Genomic DNA, 6,000 nt, shown 5'->3' with positions numbered 1-6,000 from the left:
AAATCCATAACTTGTGACATGTGTCCATTCCTCAAGCACCAGGCAAGAAGTCTACTGGAAACCCACAGCTCTGCCTGAGTCTATGACACAGAGAAAGGGGCAAAACTCAAACACAGCTTTCAGGAGGCAGGAGGAGACCTGTGCTGGTCCCTGTCCTCACTTGGCTTAATCCCTGAAGAAGAGGAAGTTCAGCCACCTCCATGCATTTCAGGAGAGCACAAGGGAACTGAGTGGGGAAATTTCCAGACTCTGCAGGCTGCTCCAAGTAGAAGTGGGCTTTTACCAAAAGTGTCACCCAAATGGCCCAGAATCTCCTGACCCCAGGTGGCTAGAATTGACCTCCAACATCCACACGAGAGGTCACACCTGGACTCAGTCCATTCCTGTGTGCTCTACATTTTCCCAGACTGCACTGTTTCATTTCTGATGCAGATTGGATTCAGACACAGGTATATTCAATTATCTGCTCCTCACACAGCAATATCATGGTTTATTACACTCATTGCTGCTTACTTAATTACCTTTCATTTCTCTGAAATAATCATTTGAATTGTCACTTTTGCATTTCTCTTTCAATATTAACTCACCTTTACTATACACTATTCCAAATCTAGGTCCTTTCAAAAAGGAAATTACTTTAGACCAATGAAATAGACAATTTAAAGGATGTACAAAAGAAAATTTGAGATTCAGGAACCCCTCATAACCAAAGAAGGTCCAGAGAGATCCTAAGAGGATAGTAATCCTGCCTCTCTTACAAAATGGAGACATAGAATACAATTTGATTGGACAAATAGAAGTTAAAGAACCTATGAAGTGGGTGCAGCTGAATTAATTAATACTTTCCACCTGCAGTTGCTCATTAGGGATTTGAGCTCCTGAAACTAATTACAGCTCAGTCTCTGTGATCAACTCTCTATTGACATGGGCTGTGGAACTCAGCTCACATGCTCCAAATCTGTGCCCTCCCTCAAATTTAATTTATCTGTGCATGTGATCCTGAGTATATGATTCTCTACAACAACTTCAAAATGTACAATCTTTCCTGGAACATAGAAAACAATCGAGATTCTTGGTAAAAAGTAGCAGGCAGATTGTGCCTTGCTAATGTAAGTTTCTACTGGTCTTTCCTTTTTATTCTACATTGTGTGAGGTTATAGCTTTGTATGTGTCTGGAGAATGCAGTCAAAGTGAACCCCATGTGCCCAGACAGGAAGCCCTGATGAGGTGCAGAGTGTGTGCAATCAGGGTGCAACCCCTGGCTTGTGGCCTTGATTGGGTTTGCTCAGTGGTCTCCACTATATAAGTGGAACTCAGGCAGAGGAAGCATTTTCCCAGGAAGGAGGAACTGCAGTGCTCACCACTTTGGGAGAAAAGCAACTTGCTGCCTGCCTGTGAAAGCTCCTGAGAAGCTAGAGGCCCTCACTGTCTGCAACCTTGGCTCCTGGTGAGGTCGCCAAACTATTAGATGTGAGACCTGCTTAAAGCAGGTCCTGCTCATTATTAGATGAATTGCTATCTTCTGATGCTTAAGTTTTATGGTAAATTTATTTTATCAGCAGTTCTTACCAGTCTCATTCCCTATCTTTTTAAATGTTAAAAATGTTTATGAGCCGATGTTTGCAGATCATCATGTTTGTCTACCCTGTGTGGAGTTGGCCATGCACAGCACAGCTGGGTGTCTTTTTCATCCTGACCCCTTCCTCCCTTCGCCCTTCCTCCATCTCTGGAGATTCTCTCTCTACTTCCCAGTGTCTCCTCTTTTTTTTGCTCTTTTTTTTATAGTTACATCTTTCAGTTCATGTATCTGAGTTATTTTCTTTAGCATAATGGTCTCAAGTTGCATCCATTTTCTTACAAAAGACTCCAATTTAATTTTGATTAGTTTGTCCCTCTTCTATCACTCTCTCAAATGTATATAAAGGATTTGCTTCCTCCATGATTATAGTTACATTTTGTCCTCTAGAGTAATTAATATTCATAAGGTTTCATAATATTTAAATTTTTATGACTAAATTTCAAGCTCTTAATTGGGATGTTCAATTTCAAGGTTTCCTTATCCACACATATCTGGAAGCTGCTGTACTAAATAGCACATCCAGAGCCCATTTTCTTTATCATAAAATGTCCTGAGTTTCTGTGATCTACACCTTCTGTTACTTTTCAAATTTGCACTTGCAATAATGTCTTTCCATCTTTACATTCATTATTTTTTATGTGTAATATTGATTCTTAATTATTACTTTACATTTTTTGGTACACATTCTCCTATAACATATTAAAGGGATTAATTAACATTAATATGATAAAGGGATGTACTTTTCCTCAGAATATTGTGGGAGTTTTGCTTCATGTATGTATTAATATAATGAAATACAAAGTGATATTTCTGTTTTGAAATTTATTTAAAAATATTTTCCAGGTTATTTTTATAAAATATATTATTTGAAAGTTTTTGTCCTGTATCACAAAACTCATTTCCTACGGTTGTTTTATGATGTATTTTTGTATTGCATATCAACACTCTTATGAATGAGTCTTTCCTCCCAACCTGTAACCACTTCTGTTATACAGAGGATAATTTAAACATTGAAAACTAGATTTTTTTCTAGGCAAGGGAATTTTACATATAAATTTCTGTAATGTAAGCATAATATTTCTTCCACTCATAATGAATTGCTTTGCAAAATTTGGAATTAGAAATTCATGCCATGTTTGTGTTGATTTGTAATCTTTTTTTTTCTTTTGGTCTCATTTTTCTTTTTTATCCCTCCCCATTGTTTATTGATACATTTTAGGTATAAAATACAATTACATTCATCATTGTGATCTTGTGCCATTATATGAGTATCTTGGTTCTTATATTTTTCCCCTTCCCCTGCCCTCCCTTCAGCCCCTCCACCCTTCCCTATTTGCAAAGACTTTGTTTCCATTTTTTCCTTTTCTCAGTTTTTCTTTTCCATTGTTTCCTTTCCCCTACCCCTCCCACTTCCCCTACTCCTTTAGAGCATTTCTTCCTATTACACAATGTCAATAATAAATTTTAAAAATTACAGTATCAAGATCTAGGAGACATTACCTCAGATTTTACAGAATTTAAAAGGATATATAAAGCATATTCCAAAAATGTTTCTTGAAATGAAATTGACAACTTCTAAGAAGTACCATGGAAGACAAATTAATGAAACTGACACTGGAGGAAATAAAAAATTTGAATAGCACCTTTTAAAGAAAGAATATTCCTAGCTTGAAAACCTACCTTATGCAAACAACAGGTTCATATAAATTTAAACTGATAAATTATATCAAATATTTAAACCAGAAAAAAAGGAACACTTCTCCCCACATTTTAGGAAATTGACATTGTGCTAATCCTAAAACTGGATAAAGATAATAGAAAAAAAAGTATGAACATAGATAGAAATTTGTTTAAGAAAACCAACTATTTGAAATCAGACATGGTAGTATGTAGAAAATGGTTTTCTTATAGAGATGGCAGTGTTGGTTCAGCGTTGGGAGATCGACCCCCAAAAGTCAACATTTTAACAGAGGAAAGGAAAAAGCCATATGATCCTGTCAGTAGTTGGAGAAAAAGTATTGGACTAATTTCTACAGCTGCTCATGGTAAAAACTATGAAGAAACTAGAAGTAGAAAGGAAACTTCTCAACAGATTAAAGACATGTATTCCATACTTCCAGCGAGAATGCCTTATATGGATGGAGAAGATACAATGCTTTCTCCCTAAGGTGGGGAACAAGGGCAGATCTGCCTACTTTTTATCTGTCCATTAAATTTTGAAACATAGGCCTAAACCAAAACAGTCTGGCAATAAAATGACACAATTAGGATAGGATTGGCAAGGTATAAGCAAAATTTTTATATGTAGATGAAATGATCATATATAGAGAAAATACTAAGAAATCTCTAGAAGCCCCTAGAATATGTATTTGAATTTAGCAGGGTTAGAAAACCCAAGGTATATGTAAAACTTCAGGTCTATATATACTTGCTGTGAAGAATTCGATATTGAAATTTAAAAGTTATGTAGTAAAAAATTAAAGTTATGTAGGAGTATAGAGACCTAGTAAAGTAAGAAGAAACAAAAAGTATTCTAAGATATTTAGTACCTAATTTTAAGACTTCCTCTAAAGATACAGTAATCAAGGCAGTGTTGGTGTAATGAAAGACATATATCTAATTGGAATAAAACAGAGAAGCTACAAATAGAAACACATGTATGGTCCAATGAGTTTTGAAAGATTATTAAACATTAACTTTTATAGAATATAAACTCAAATCAAGAGCTGAGGAAAAGACAGTGTTTTCAGCAAATGGCACTAGAACACCTGGTATCCATATATACAAAATGAACCTTAACCCTTTATTTCCATATATAAAAATAATTCAAAAGGATCTACGAACCTAAATATGAAAGAATGAAACTAGAAAACTTTAGGGAGAAATTATAAGGGATAATGTTTATGAATTTAGGGTAGGCATCAACTTTCTTTGATTCCAAAAAACATGATATAGAAAAGAAAAAATTGATAAATGAGATTCCATCAAAATTTAGAACTTTAAATGACATCATTAAAGTGAAAAGTCCTTAACCACACCATTTTTGCAATGCCTATAACTTACGAGCAGAATATATAAAGGACCCTTACAGCTCATTCATAGACAACCCAATTAAAAAGTAGACACAAGAAGACGATAGATATCTAGTACAACACAAGGAAAGGTGTGCAATGTTAGAATCTGAAAAATACTAATCAGTACAATAACAAGATTGAATTATATAACTTCATTGGGGAGATGAAGTTAAAAGTTTTAAAAGCTTTGTCATGACTTTTTCTTTTTCTTGGAATGTCCCCCTTTGCATTTAATTTGTGACACTCAAAAGATACATTCTTCTGGGCTTAGTGGCATTGGGATCCCCACTGTCTTTTCCTAGCATGTTGTCTAAAATTTTGGGAGTACTACTTTGTTATTCATGAAGTTCCTAAGGTGCTCTTTATCATGAAAGTATCTTATTTCTCCATCAATTTTGAAAGATAGTTTTGCAGGGTACATCAATCTGGGTTGGAGACTGTTTTCCTTTACGGCTTGAAATAATCACTCCAAGCTCTTCTTTCCTTGAGGGTTTGCATTGAGAAATCTGCTGTGATTCTGATGGGCTTTCCTTTGTATGTCATTTGTTTCTTTTCTCTCACTACTTGTAGAATTTTGTTCTTCTGTTGGGTTTCTGCAATCCTAACTATTGTATGTTTAGGTGCAGATATATTTTTTTTTGGATCAAGGCTAATTGGATTCCTATATGCTTCACTTATCTGTATGTTAAGTTCTTTCCCCCTGCTTAGGAACTTTTCTGCCATTACTTCTGTGAACACTTTTTATGTCATCTGCACTCTCTTCTGTTTCTTCATTGATTCCAATCAATCTTATATTATTCTTCTTTGCATCATCTAGCAGCTGCTGGATTGCTTTCTCATGGTTCCCTACAATTTTGAAGCAGTTTTTTCCCTTATCACTATTTGCAATCTTATCTTCTATATCTGAAATTCTGTCCTCACATTGGCTCATTCTGCTGTGTAGACTTCAATAGAGTTTTTGATCTCCTGGAAATCTGTTTGTATCTGTTTTATGGATTCCATTTGTTTCCTATTTTGGGAATCCATCCTGTTCTTCAGCTCCTCTCTAGATTTATTAATCATGTCTTGAACTATGAGCATAATATCTGCTCTTATTTGCAAAATTATTTCTGATTTCATTTTTTCCAGATCCTTTTTTGTTGCCAGTTCATGGATTCCAGGCAGTTGAGTATCCAAGTGTTTCATCTCTTTTCCCTTTAGGGCTACTGTAGGTGATCTAGAAGTTTGGCTTTGAGAATGTTTATGAGTCTTTTCATTTCAACTCTGGAGGGTGAGGGAGTGCTGTTGGCGCCTGCATGGATCACCTCCTCTGTGCTGAGAGCAAAGAGATGGATGGCAGCCCAGAAG

General features: G+C 35.5%; 1 protein-coding gene across 1 annotated transcript in view; it reads left to right on the top strand.

Annotated features, from left to right (window-relative positions):
* Positions 1-1,328: 1,328 nt before the first annotated feature.
* Positions 1,329-6,000, top strand: part of Znf705d (zinc finger protein 705D) — a 37,011-nt gene continuing 32,339 nt past the window's right edge. The window contains exon 1 of the mRNA XM_021261369.2: positions 1,329-1,447. The gene's annotated coding sequence lies outside the window, so the exon portion shown is untranslated. The remainder of the gene's footprint in view (positions 1,448-6,000) is intronic.

Source organism: Heterocephalus glaber, unplaced genomic scaffold (genome assembly GCF_053883595.1).
Source record: "Heterocephalus glaber isolate CG9 unplaced genomic scaffold, H.glaber_assembly_v1.0 deba00001460, whole genome shotgun sequence".
Lineage (NCBI taxonomy): Eukaryota > Metazoa > Chordata > Mammalia > Rodentia > Bathyergidae > Heterocephalus > Heterocephalus glaber.
The sequence above is the reverse complement of the archived record's forward strand: the minus strand, read 5'-3'. Positions and strand labels throughout refer to the sequence as shown.